General features: G+C 36.3%; 1 protein-coding gene and 1 long non-coding RNA gene across 20 annotated transcripts in view; one reads left to right on the forward strand and one right to left on the reverse strand.

Moving 5' to 3' along the window:
- LOC136838671 (uncharacterized) overlaps window positions 1-12,500 on the forward strand; it is a 526,494-nt gene that overhangs the window by 317,889 nt on the left and 196,105 nt on the right. The gene's annotated exons all lie outside the window — the stretch shown is intronic.
- LOC136838668 (GTP-binding protein GEM-like) overlaps window positions 1-12,500 on the reverse strand; it is a 282,807-nt gene that overhangs the window by 92,720 nt on the left and 177,587 nt on the right. For all 18 annotated transcript variants that reach the window (XM_067104023.1, XM_067104040.1, XM_067104036.1 and 15 more), the window contains one exon: window positions 10,194-10,233. The gene's annotated coding sequence lies outside the window, so the exon portion shown is untranslated. The remainder of the gene's footprint in view (window positions 1-10,193; window positions 10,234-12,500) is intronic.

Below are 12,500 nucleotides of genomic sequence, written 5' to 3' on the forward strand. Positions count from 1 at the left end.
GGTGATGGATATTAATATATATATATATATATATATATATATATATATATATATATATATATATATATATGTATATATATATATATATATATATATATATATATATATATATATATATATATATATATATATATATATATATATATATATATATATATATATATATATCAGAAGTAGGCGACGGCCAGTGGCACACATCAGCGCGAAGGTGGACCATGGAAATGTACTAATCTTAGCGCAATTCTTTATTTCCAACGTTTCGTAATAAATAACTTTATTACATCATCAGGGAATCTGTTAAATAATGAATAAAATTACTTTAAAAATGCTCTAAAAATCAATAAAATTCATAAAATACAGCACAGTTAGAATACAAAAAAAAAAAACGAAAAAAACAAAGACAAAAAAGACATAAAAGCAAAATCAAAGACCGCTAACCGACCTTATACCAGAAGGCAGATGAAAGAATGCATAAATAAAAAGTTAACTCAGATAGAGCTGAGTGGAGGAGGTCTGGGCATTTAACTGCGGAACTAGTTGTTTAATAAACAATGATTCCAGGATAGGCAGTTCGCATGCATTAGTTGTTTGGCCTATGATACAGAAATCATTTCTATTAATATATGTTTTACAAATTTTTGAATGGTTTCTTATGCTTGAATGCTCTGGATTGGAGAGCCTACAGCCAGTCCGAAAACTTAATCCCCGATGGGAGTCGATTCTGACCCTCAGTAACCTCCTCATGGATCCGACATATGTCCCAGAGTTACACTTAGCGCAAGTATACTTATATACCACGTTAGAGGTCAAAAGCGGGTTTAATCGATCTTTGTATCTGAAAAAGGAACCAATCGTTAGTGGATTTTTAGGGATTAATTTTAGATTAATGGCACCATAATGTTTATGGACAATTTGTGCGAACCTTTGTCGAAAAGAATCATCACGTAAAAATGGAAATTTGGCATAAAAAGCTAATTTTGGTACTGTACAAGGTTTGGCGATGTTCATGAATTGTTTGTTAAGGAACATAAGGAGCTTTTTAAAAAACAAATTCTGTGGGAAGTAGTTATTCATAAAATATTCAGAAAGGAAACCAATTTCTTGATGGAAGAATTGCCAGTTCGATGTAATAAAGAACGCCCGGTGGAGGAGAGTAAAAATAGAGTTAAGTTTAAAATCATAAAAACAGGAACTATAGTAATTGGATCCTAAACCAGTAAAAGTCTTCTTTCTAAAAACAGAAGTATTAAAAAATCCATTATCCCTAGTAACAAGAACGTCTAGGAAAGGCAACTAAATATAAAAGTCTTCTTTCGAAGACTTTTACTTTATCCCTAGTAACAAGAACGTCTAGGAAAGGCAACTGAATAATCAGTTGCCTTTCCTAGACGTTCTTGTTACTAGGGATAATGGAATTTTTAATACTTCTGTTTTTAGAAAGAAGACTCGAGGTCGACTTCGAGGTCGACTTCAAGAACGACTTCGAGGTCGACTTCGAGGACGACCTCGAGGTCGACTTCGAGGACGGCCTCGAGGTCGACTTCGAGGACGAGTTCGAGGACGACCTCGAGGTCGACTTCGAGGATGACCACAAGGTCGACTTCGAGGACGACCTCGAGGTCGACCTCTCGGTCGTCCTCGAAGTCGACCTCGAGATCGTCCTCGAAGTCGTCGTCGAGCTCGTCCTCGAAGTCGACCCCGAGGTCGTCGTCGAAATCGTCCTCGAAGTCTTCGAGGTCGATTTCGAGGACGACCTCGAGGTCGACTTCCAGGACAACGACAAGGTCGACGACGGCGACCTCGAGGACGACTTCGAAGACGAGCTCAAGGACGGCTTCGAGGACGACTTCGAGGAGGACGAGCCCGAGGACGGTTTCGAGGACGACTTCGAGCACGACCTCGAGGTCGACTTCGATTTCGACGTCGAGGACGGCTTCGAGGTCGACTTCAAGGACGACCTCGAGGTCGACTTCGAGGACGCCTTCGAGGTCGTCTTCGAGGACGACTTCGACGTCGACTTCGAGGACGACCTCGAGGTCGACTTCGAAGACGACCTCGTGGTCGACTTCGAGGACGACCTCCCACTCCTAGCTCCTCCTGAATATTTCTATCATCGTATCTTGTGCCGATGCGTCGCCAGACGTGCATTGCTCTGGACTCTATCGATGTAAAGTAAGTTTCATCACTGAAGATTACATTTTTCCAGTCATCGATATCGTAAACATGTTGCAGAGCAAAGCCCAGACGAGTGTCACGATGCCATTCCTTTGACTCCTCTTTGACGCCGGAACATGGCACCTGATCCCATGCTCCCTCAGTCGCTGTCTGGTTGTCTGTGGAGTGCACGGGAGATGCAATTCTTGCGTGCTGGTTACTGAGGTTTTAAGGGGGTCGTCTATGGATGCTGCAATGATTTGTTCGTCTTGTTGTCGTGTTGTTATGCGTGGGCGTCCTCTCCTAGGTCTATTTGCCAATGTTCCCTCTTCCCGCCATCTTGATATCCACCTTTGGACTATGCGAGTTGACACTCCAACGCTCACGGCAATATCTCGTGTTGGAACACCACGCTCCCACTCACCAACGATCCGACCTCTTTGAGTTATATGCTCAACAGAGTTGTCTTTGTTTGCCGCCGCCATCTCTACAAAAAAATGCCATATATAAGTATATATTATATAGACTAAAGAAGACAACAATATGGTGGAGATTGCCGTAATATAGATAATCGTGTTTACCAGCTAATAAAGTTACACAGAGGCTGCAAATCCCCAGCCGTCAAAACTACTCAGCTACTGGCTTTTGGGATACGCATCGTCCATGGCTGTGTCGCAAACTCCCTCGTCGGAAAACCAGGTCCCCCCACTTTCCCTCAAAACTATTCAGAACGTAAACGATGATATAAGTAATGCTATAATGATACATATCTATGTCTTCATGGCGAATTGGAATAATTGATATTAACTGTTATCAATAAGGGTATTAATATCGCCACTTCAAATATGTTGATAAGCGAATCTCGTCAAGCCCTACATTAACATCACCCCATTGCCCACCACCTTTAACCTCCTTATCATAATATCCTCTTACCCCCCACCCCCACGTGCTCGGTGCTTAAAAGAGATAATTAATATCGAAATAAAATACGACTACATTTCTTAAAAGAATAAAATTTCTCTCTCTCTCTCTCTCTCTCTCTCTCTCTACATGGTAATTCAAGCATGGAAACAGATAGAAAATTACCGAAAATATCATGGAACTAAAATTTCAGAGGTAGATTAATTGCCAAAAACTATACCAGGAAAATTAAGGAAAGCACACAGGACATTAATCCACCACGCACCAGCATCGATAATCTCTATTCAATGCGCTACCAGCTCATCTGAGGAACATAACAGGAGTGAGCGTAGATGTGTTTAAGAATAAGCTCGACAAATATCTAAGATGCATCCCAGACCATCCAAGACTGGAAGATGCAAAATATACCGGAAGATGCGTTAGCAACTCTCTGGTAGACATCTTCACTGAGGGACCTGGGGCAGTTGGAACGAATTGTAAGGTCTGTAAGGTAAGGTAAGGTCTCTCTCTCTCTCCCCTTGAAATATATTTCAGTCATTATTGCACTTTTTTGTCTGAATTTAGTAATTTCCCTCCTCTCATTCGTACCATCGTAACTATGCATTGGTAGTTGGAACTTCAGCTGCCGTTCAGAGCAAGAAGGACATGATCTCTCCCAGCAAGGTTTGGCGAGGCGACATCGGTTTCTTTGGTGGGTGTACCTTGGTTGACCTATGCCATAAACTTGGTACTTAGCGTACCGCTTTTTTTACGTCATGACAATACTGGACGCATGATAATATACAGTGACATTCTGGGAACTGTATTAAAATGGATCAGAATCTCAAATACGCACCATAAACTCTAGAACATCGTCGACACTTCTGACTTTGACTGAAGTTGCTCTAGCCCTGGGCTGCCTTCTGCAGTGAGAAATTACTCCTATAAATCATAGGGAGTTCATGCGGAACTCGTGGGGAATTCATGGGGAACTTATGAGGAATTCATGGCTAACTCTTGGGGAATTCATGGTTAACTCAAGGGGAATTCATGGTTAACTCATGGGGAATTAATGGGGAACTCATGAGGAATTCATGGGGGAATTCATGATTAACTCATGGGGAATTCATAGTTAACTCAAGGGGAATTCATGGTTAACTCATGGGAAATTAATGGGGAACTCATGAGGAAGTCATGGTTAACTCATTGGGAACTATTGGAAAACTCATGGGAAACTCACGGGTGAATTCTTTTGACTGGCCTCCCCTTTGTTGGCAGAGAAATTCAGTCGTGCACTAAATCTCTTTCAAGAGCCGCTGTATCACTTTTTCTGAAGCGTAGTTCTGTCAAGAATTTCTCACTGACGTTCTTCTGTTATTTCTTCGCGAATGTACAGTGATTGAAGTTATCAAGGTGCCAAATTGATTTATTGCAGTTTCGCCCCTGATATTTAATATAAGGTAATAAATCAATATATTCTTCATGGCAGTGTTGATATATAAACACTGCTATGACGAATATATCAGACAACTATGGTTATATATTCATAGGTCACTGAACTTGTAGGAATTTTAATATCGTTGTCATGTTTTTTTATGTGCTTTTACGCAATATTTTTTCCTATTTCCCCTTTTCCATCCTTTTACTTTTATATTTTACCCCCTGAGAGTGGTGGTGCCGTCAGTGCACCTCACGCTGTGCACTGTAGGCATTACATGCAAACATTCATAAATACATACAGTATATACATACATGCATACACTTGTATCTATCTATCTATCTATCTATCTATCTATATATATCTATCTATCTATATATGTATGTGTGTGTGTGTTTAACATATATATATATATATATATATATATATATATATATATATATATATATATATATATATAGATATAATATATATATATATATATATATATATATATATATATATATATATATATATATATATATATATATACGTATTTTATATGTATATGTATATATTCATAAATGTATAAATATATCCTGATTTAATCCGTCAGTAATACCTATTTCTTTCATCTAGTACACTCTACAGATGGTAGAAAACCGGCTAACAGTTCATACACCTCACAAAGACCAGTTACCTCAACGCCATCGTCCAAACATTCCAGAAAAACAGTCTGGGCAAAGTGTTTCCATTTGCTCACTAACGATTTCGGGGAACAAAACACAAACCACACAAACACCTATTTTCCCCCCAAATGCTGGCGGCAAGAGAGAGAGAGAGAGAGAGAGAGAGAGAGAGAGAGAGAGAGAGAGAGAGAGAGAGAGAGAGAGAGACTAATGATGCCTTCACGGGAAAGAAAGGATGACAAACGATCCTTTGCCTCCCATCAGGTGTGTCTGGGGGAACCTCCCTTATCTCCGGAGACTGGGGCCTGCCAGGTCCCCAGCCTTCGTCGGCCGCTCGAAGCGATCGTGAGCTACAGCGCATGCGCGAAGGTGGTTACGAATGCTTCGCGCAGAGGTAAATAAATAAATAGGTGAATGGATAAAAGATAAATAATTAAATAGAACAACAGCGCACGCGCGAGTCATAACTGACGCTTCCCGCAAAAATAAATAAATAAATAGATAAATAGGCGAATGAATGAATGAATAAAAGATAAATAAATAGAACTACAGCACAGGCACGAGGGTTGTTACCGATGCTTTCCGCAAAAATAAATAAATTAACAGATGAACAGGTGAACGAGTGAATAAATAAAGGAACGATAAATGAATAGATATAAATAAACAGAACCACAGCGCATGCGCTGGGGCGGCGGTTACGAATGCTTTCCGCAGGCTAAAAAAATAAATAAATAAATAGATAAATAGATGAATAAATTAATAAATAGTTATATATAAATCAATAGACAAATAAACAGAACTATTGCGCAGGCGTGAGCCAATACTGATGCTCTCCGCAAAAAATAAAAGTAAAAACAAAAAAAGAAAATTAATAAATAATTAAATACATAAAATAAGTAATTAAATAAATAAATAGTTGACTAAATAAATAAGTAAAAAGTAAATAACCAGATAAGGCCAAATGAGTTTAGGAAAGTAAAAGCCCTTCACGAAACGACGCCATTACCGATGCTTCTAGCAAAAAACGGAAGATAAGAATAAATAAAAGATAAATAGATAAGTGGTTAGATAATTAAATAAATAAATAGATAAAAAGATAAATAATTCAATATATAAATAAAAAATGCCAGAAAAACTAAACACTCATGAAGTAACGCCGAGACGATTAGTCCTTAGCCTTGAAATAGAGTTTCAAACTCGTTTAAATTCTCATTGATTTTACTTTTTCTCTCTTTCTTTAATTGAACCTCGGCTAAAAACCCTTATTATGGGCAGCGTCAGCAGACTACAGTAAACCCAAGAGGGCTCCAAAGGGAAATCAGCATTCGGAGACAAAGACAAGTTACGGGAAAAGGTGATAAACAAATGAATACAGGGGAATAGAAAATAAAACCGATGCACCTGAAATTCAGGAGACGTCAGCAAAAGAGAGCAAGAATGAATTTGCTCCTCGCTTAAACATTTGGAGATAATAAGATTCCACAACTGCACTAAGGAGACTATTCTATATTTTAGTTGTAGCCGAGATAAAACTCCCAGCAAACCTAATTTGACGAGGAACTGTTATTGTTTAAGCAAAAGCAAATCATTGGGAAACTCCTGCCCTCTGAATTCATTTAGGGCTGTCCGCAGAGGACGGCATTTGTTATGTAAATTTTAGCGCAGTATGCACCAGGGGGATTTATTCATTCCCAGTACAAAGTTAGACATTGCAATTGGTACAGAACACGTATTGCATACATATGCGGGACTCACCGAATGGTGTGTATTCTTGATATGATTTTCTGTCAGAATCAGCGCCAAATGGTATGGATGTGGATTTAAAAAAAAAATCCTGAACTTTACTATATTTATGCGAGTTTATTATTATTGAAATAGTTTAACCAGACCACTGAGCTGGCTATTAGCTCTCATAGGGCTGGCCCGAAGGATTAGGATGGAATGACAAGTCTAGGCTAGAAGCCTATCCCTGGGACCTAATAGGTCACTTGTCAATGATGAATGAACGAAAATGAAAATGAAATTAAAAGCTGTAAAAAGGCATATGCTTTCATACGGGAACACACTCACACAATAAATACATTTAAACTCATGCTTCCATATATACTCACTAAAAAGGTATATTAAAATTCAAAATAAACTAAGTAAAATCATAAAATTTACTTGTTTTGAAATTCATTATTCTGATTGATTGATTTCTTATATTTTACCAATTATCGCAGCTTCTCATGAACATTAAAATGGGCACTATTGAGAATGTTGAAGATTCTGACAAAATTTCTTCTATCTGTCTATTTCCAAAATTTGATAATCGCTGCAGGTTATATTTTGGACATTCACACAGTATATGCTTAACCGTTGTCAGCACATTGCAATCTGGGCATTTGGGAAGAGGGCCACATGGACTGTTCATTAAGTGCCCATGTGTCAAACGAGTATGGCCTATTCGAAGACGTGTCAGAATTACTTGTGCGTGTCTCTCTCTCTGATATGACGAACTCCATTTTCCAACACTGGATTTTATCTGTTTTAATTTATTATTTTCAAGTTCTTCGTTCCATATATTTTGCCATTTTTTTACAATGACTGTTTTTATATATCTTGTATAGTCACTGATAGGGATGTCTACATTTGTTCTTGTCATGTGGACCGCTTCTTTAGCTGCTTTATCAGCCTCTTCATTTCCCTTAATCCCTACATGGGCAGGGATCCAGCATATTTCAATATTTTTTCCCTTATTATACAATTTATGGATTGAGAACTTTATATGTTGTACAATATTATTTTTTCGATTGTAGCTTTGAATAGCTTCTATAGCACTTCTGGAATCGCTATAAATTACAAAATTATTACATGAGACTTCTGTAATTATATATTAAACGACATTCGTACCGCAATGTTTATCAATAAAAAATGTCACGGTGATGTGAGGAGAATTCACGCACACACACACATATATACAGTATGTAGACATATTCTATATAAATATACATATATATATATATATATATATATATATATATATATATATATATATTAACACACATGTATAAATATATATTTTATATATATATATATATGTGTATGCATATATATATATATATATATATATATATATATATATATATATATATATATATATATATTAACACGTATAAATATATATTATATAATATACAGTATATATATATACACATATATATATATATATATATATATATATATATGTATATATATATATATATATATATATAATATATATATATATATATATATATATATATATATATATATATATATATATATATATATATATATATGAAGATAAAAGGGCCCATAAAACACTATTTGAACGTTACAACCATATATTTCGAGCACTTCCTTCTGTGCCCCTGTTCTCTGGTAAAATATGGAAAAATTAAAAGTTGCAATAGTATATACAAAGCATACGTAGGTGTGGTATTAGGTCTCCGATGGTATGCAGGTGTCCATTTCCCAAGAAGGAGGGAAAATAAACAATTCCCTAGTGGTTTTTGGCCTCATTAAGTCCCGTTTGGTGATGAGTCTGGTGGTCGTGTTGCCTGGAATACCTGCTTGAGAAGAGACTTGAGGATTAACCCGCTGATATCATCCGATTTCCAATGTCCTCCTGATATGTAGGAAAATCCCCGAACTCTCCAAAGAATACCGCACTGATCTTTTGTGCTCTATTAATCTTTGCGAGAAGGATCTACCAATCTCCCCCACGTAAATCTCATTACAAATGCTGCACGGAATCTTGTAAACTCCAGCTTCTTCCCCCTTTTTATTTAAGTATACGTTAATGAGCGAGCTCCCAGTGGATTTGGGATAATGGAAAATAAAAGGATTGCTAGACCTGAGTTGTTCTGTGGCTTTTTGGATGTTTTCGTCGTAAGGAAGCTTTATTTTGTCGTTAAAATCTATTTGTCTGTTGTGAGTGGGACCTCTGTGGTATATTTTATTCGCTTTGTTAATAGCCCTCTCGATCATGTGTGGTGGATAGAGCAGTTGCGTTAGGTGTTGGCAGATCATGTTGAGTTCTTTATCTAGGTACCCATTTGAACATATTCTAAGCTCCCTGAGGTATAAGTTGCACCCTACCATGATCTTTATGGAGACATTATCGAGAGGGCTATTAACAAAGTGAATAAAATATACTACAGAGGTTCCACTCACAACAGACAAATAGATTTTAACAACAAAATAAAGCTTCCGTACGGCGAAAACATCCAAAAAGCCACAGAACAACTCAGGTCTAACAATCCTCTTATTTTCCATTATCCCAAATCCATCAGGAGTTCGCTTATTAATGTATACACTTTAATAAAAAAGGGGAAGAAGCTGGAGTTTACAAGATTCCGTGCAGCAATTGTAATGAGATTTATGTGGGGGAGACAGGTAGATACCTCCTGCAAAGATTAATAAAGCACCGTACTGATCTTTTGATCAGTACGGTATTCTTTGGAGAGTTCGGGGATTTTCCTACATATTAGGGATAAAGGCCATTCCATAAATGGAGCAGGGTGGAGCAGGTTTCAAAAGTAGCTGTCTGTACAAAAGAAAGATGCTGGAATCTGCTATCATCAATCAAACCAGCAATATGAACTTTTCATCGGAGACTTAATGCCACACCTACAGATGCTTTGTATATATACTCTTGTAACATTTCATCTGTCCATATTTTACCAGTGAACAGGGTCACAGAAGGAAGTGCTCGAAATATATGGTTGCAGCGTTCAAATAGTGTTTTATGGGCCTTTTTATCTTTATATTATACGGGAGTATTACAGTAAAAGATATCCATACACACATATATATATATATATATATATATATATATATATATATATATATATATATATATATATATATATATATATATATATATGTGTGTGTGTGTGTGTGTGTGTGTGTGTGTGTGTTTATGTGTGTTTATTGTAGTAGAAACCAGTTGCTTCGATAAACAAGTTTTAATTTCTTCCATTAATACAAGCTACATTTTTTATATTTACCGTTCAATTCAGACGCCTGTGCCGTTCATCTCCACAAAACCTGTAAAAGAAACGAAAATAATTAGTTTTAATTACTCGATTATTTAATATTTTGGTACAATTATAGCACTCCAGTTTCACCTGTATGAGAGGATATTTTTTGGCATTTTAATCACAAATATATCCTCCAAAGTTATATATTATACACAGACATGTTGACAAGCATTTTAATATATAGTTATTTACAGTATATAATAGAAGAAAGTGGTTGGAAAAATTAATTTAATTTTCTCAAGAATTGCCTTTTGACTTTCAACGTTGTTCGGAGAAATTCCATTATCATTGAAGCCATTTCCACTAAGCCATTATTATCTAACAGTATATTAAAGAATATAAAGAGGCTTTCTTTGTAGTTCATATTTCCTCTTGGGATCACGCGAGAAATTTGATATATTTCCCCTCGCAAGTACTCTTTATTGCAGGTTTCATGTAAAAACAGTGTCGTTAGGTATGTTTTCATTTCGCCTTATTAAGAAGGGGAATGGGAATGAGAATGACAAGATAAATAAATGAATATATTTAGAATGATAAACAGAGATAAATAAATGAATATATTTAGGTTTTTAAGGTATATATTATTATATGTACAAGTAGGTATATATATATATGTATATATATATATATATATGTATGTATATATATGCATATATATATATATATATATATATATATATATATATATATATATATATATATATATATATATATATATATATATATATATATATATATATATATATATATATATATATATATATATATATATGTTTGTGTGTGAGTGTGTGCATGTATGTATGTATGTATGTATAACTTATCATAGTACGATATTACATGTACAAGTATACATGATAAGCAGCAATAAATAGTTTAATATTTTTAAGTTACAACGGTACACTATGACATGTATGTGTATACCTTCCTGAGTTTGAACTTTTATACAAACACTAGTTGAGACAGGGCAAGTGAAGACAAAAAAAGTTCAGATGGGTCTGCCCTCTTACGTTTCTGTCCATTTACAAAGCTTCTGCCTCACTGTCAACCTCATCTTCAGATCCTTGGATATTGCGACGCCAGTTCTTTGTATAGAATCAATTAGTAAATCAACCATTCTCATCTTAAGAACTGACTGGTCCTCTCTCTCTCTCTCTCTCTCTCTCTCTCTCTCTCTCTCTCTCTCTCTCTCTCTCTCTCACTAATATAGTATAAGCTTGGTTACTACTACAGCCTAAGTTTCCTCTTAATAATTACATGGTCTGTATTTTTATCAGGAGCAAATCTCTTCAGTGCTGTTGTAATTTGGAATATTTTTACGTTCTACTAATTTTGGCTCTTTTAGTTGAGAATGCTAATTTATATATATATATATATATATATATATATATATATATATATATATATATATATATATATATATATATATATATATATATATATATATATTTACACTGGCATGAAAATGCATTCTCCTTAAATGAGATTTCTAAAAACAAAATATGTCCCGTGACAAACACCTCTGCACAGGTAAATCTACTGTTTCCTTCATTCCATTTCTCCCATTACAGGATTTCTTCTAACCCAATCTTCTCCAACGCTTCCCACTCTCTTCCAACTCTTCGCTCTCTCTTACAATGTTTCCTTCTCTCTTCCAACGCTTCCCTTTCTCTTTCAGCGGTCCTCTCTCTCTTCCAACGCTTTCCTCTTTCTTGCAGTGCTTCCCTCTCGCTTCCAACGCCCTCTCTCTTCCAGCTCCAACTCGGTCTGAACGCTCCTTTCAATTACACCAATGTCGCTGGAAGGTAACGGTGGTAGACATAAGAGAGATAAAGAGAACGATAGGCAGGAGGAGTTTTTACGAATGACGAAACAAGGGGTGATGTGTTAGCCAAATCATAGACGCATATTCATACACACGCACACGCATACATACACGCACACGCGCTTTTCCTTAGGAAGCAAAGGCAAACGCCTTTTTCTCGTAGTTATAAATCTCCGTACGGAGGAACAAGGCAAAGGATTTATAAATCGTCGAGATATGGAAGGTTCCTTTTCTACACTGCTGAGTTATCATCTCTCTCTCTCTCTCTCTCTCTCTCTCTCTCTCTCTCTCTCTCTCTCTCTCTCACACACACACATTGCCAGGCCATCGCGATAACATATGGACAAATTTCTCTCTCTCTCTCTCTCTCTCTCTCTCTCTCTCTCTCTCTCTCTCTCTCTCACACACACACACACACACACACACACACACAATCGCCAGGCCATCGCGAT

The sequence above is a fragment of the Macrobrachium rosenbergii genome, chromosome 5 (genome assembly GCF_040412425.1).
Source record: "Macrobrachium rosenbergii isolate ZJJX-2024 chromosome 5, ASM4041242v1, whole genome shotgun sequence".
Classification (NCBI taxonomy): domain Eukaryota; kingdom Metazoa; phylum Arthropoda; class Malacostraca; order Decapoda; family Palaemonidae; genus Macrobrachium; species Macrobrachium rosenbergii.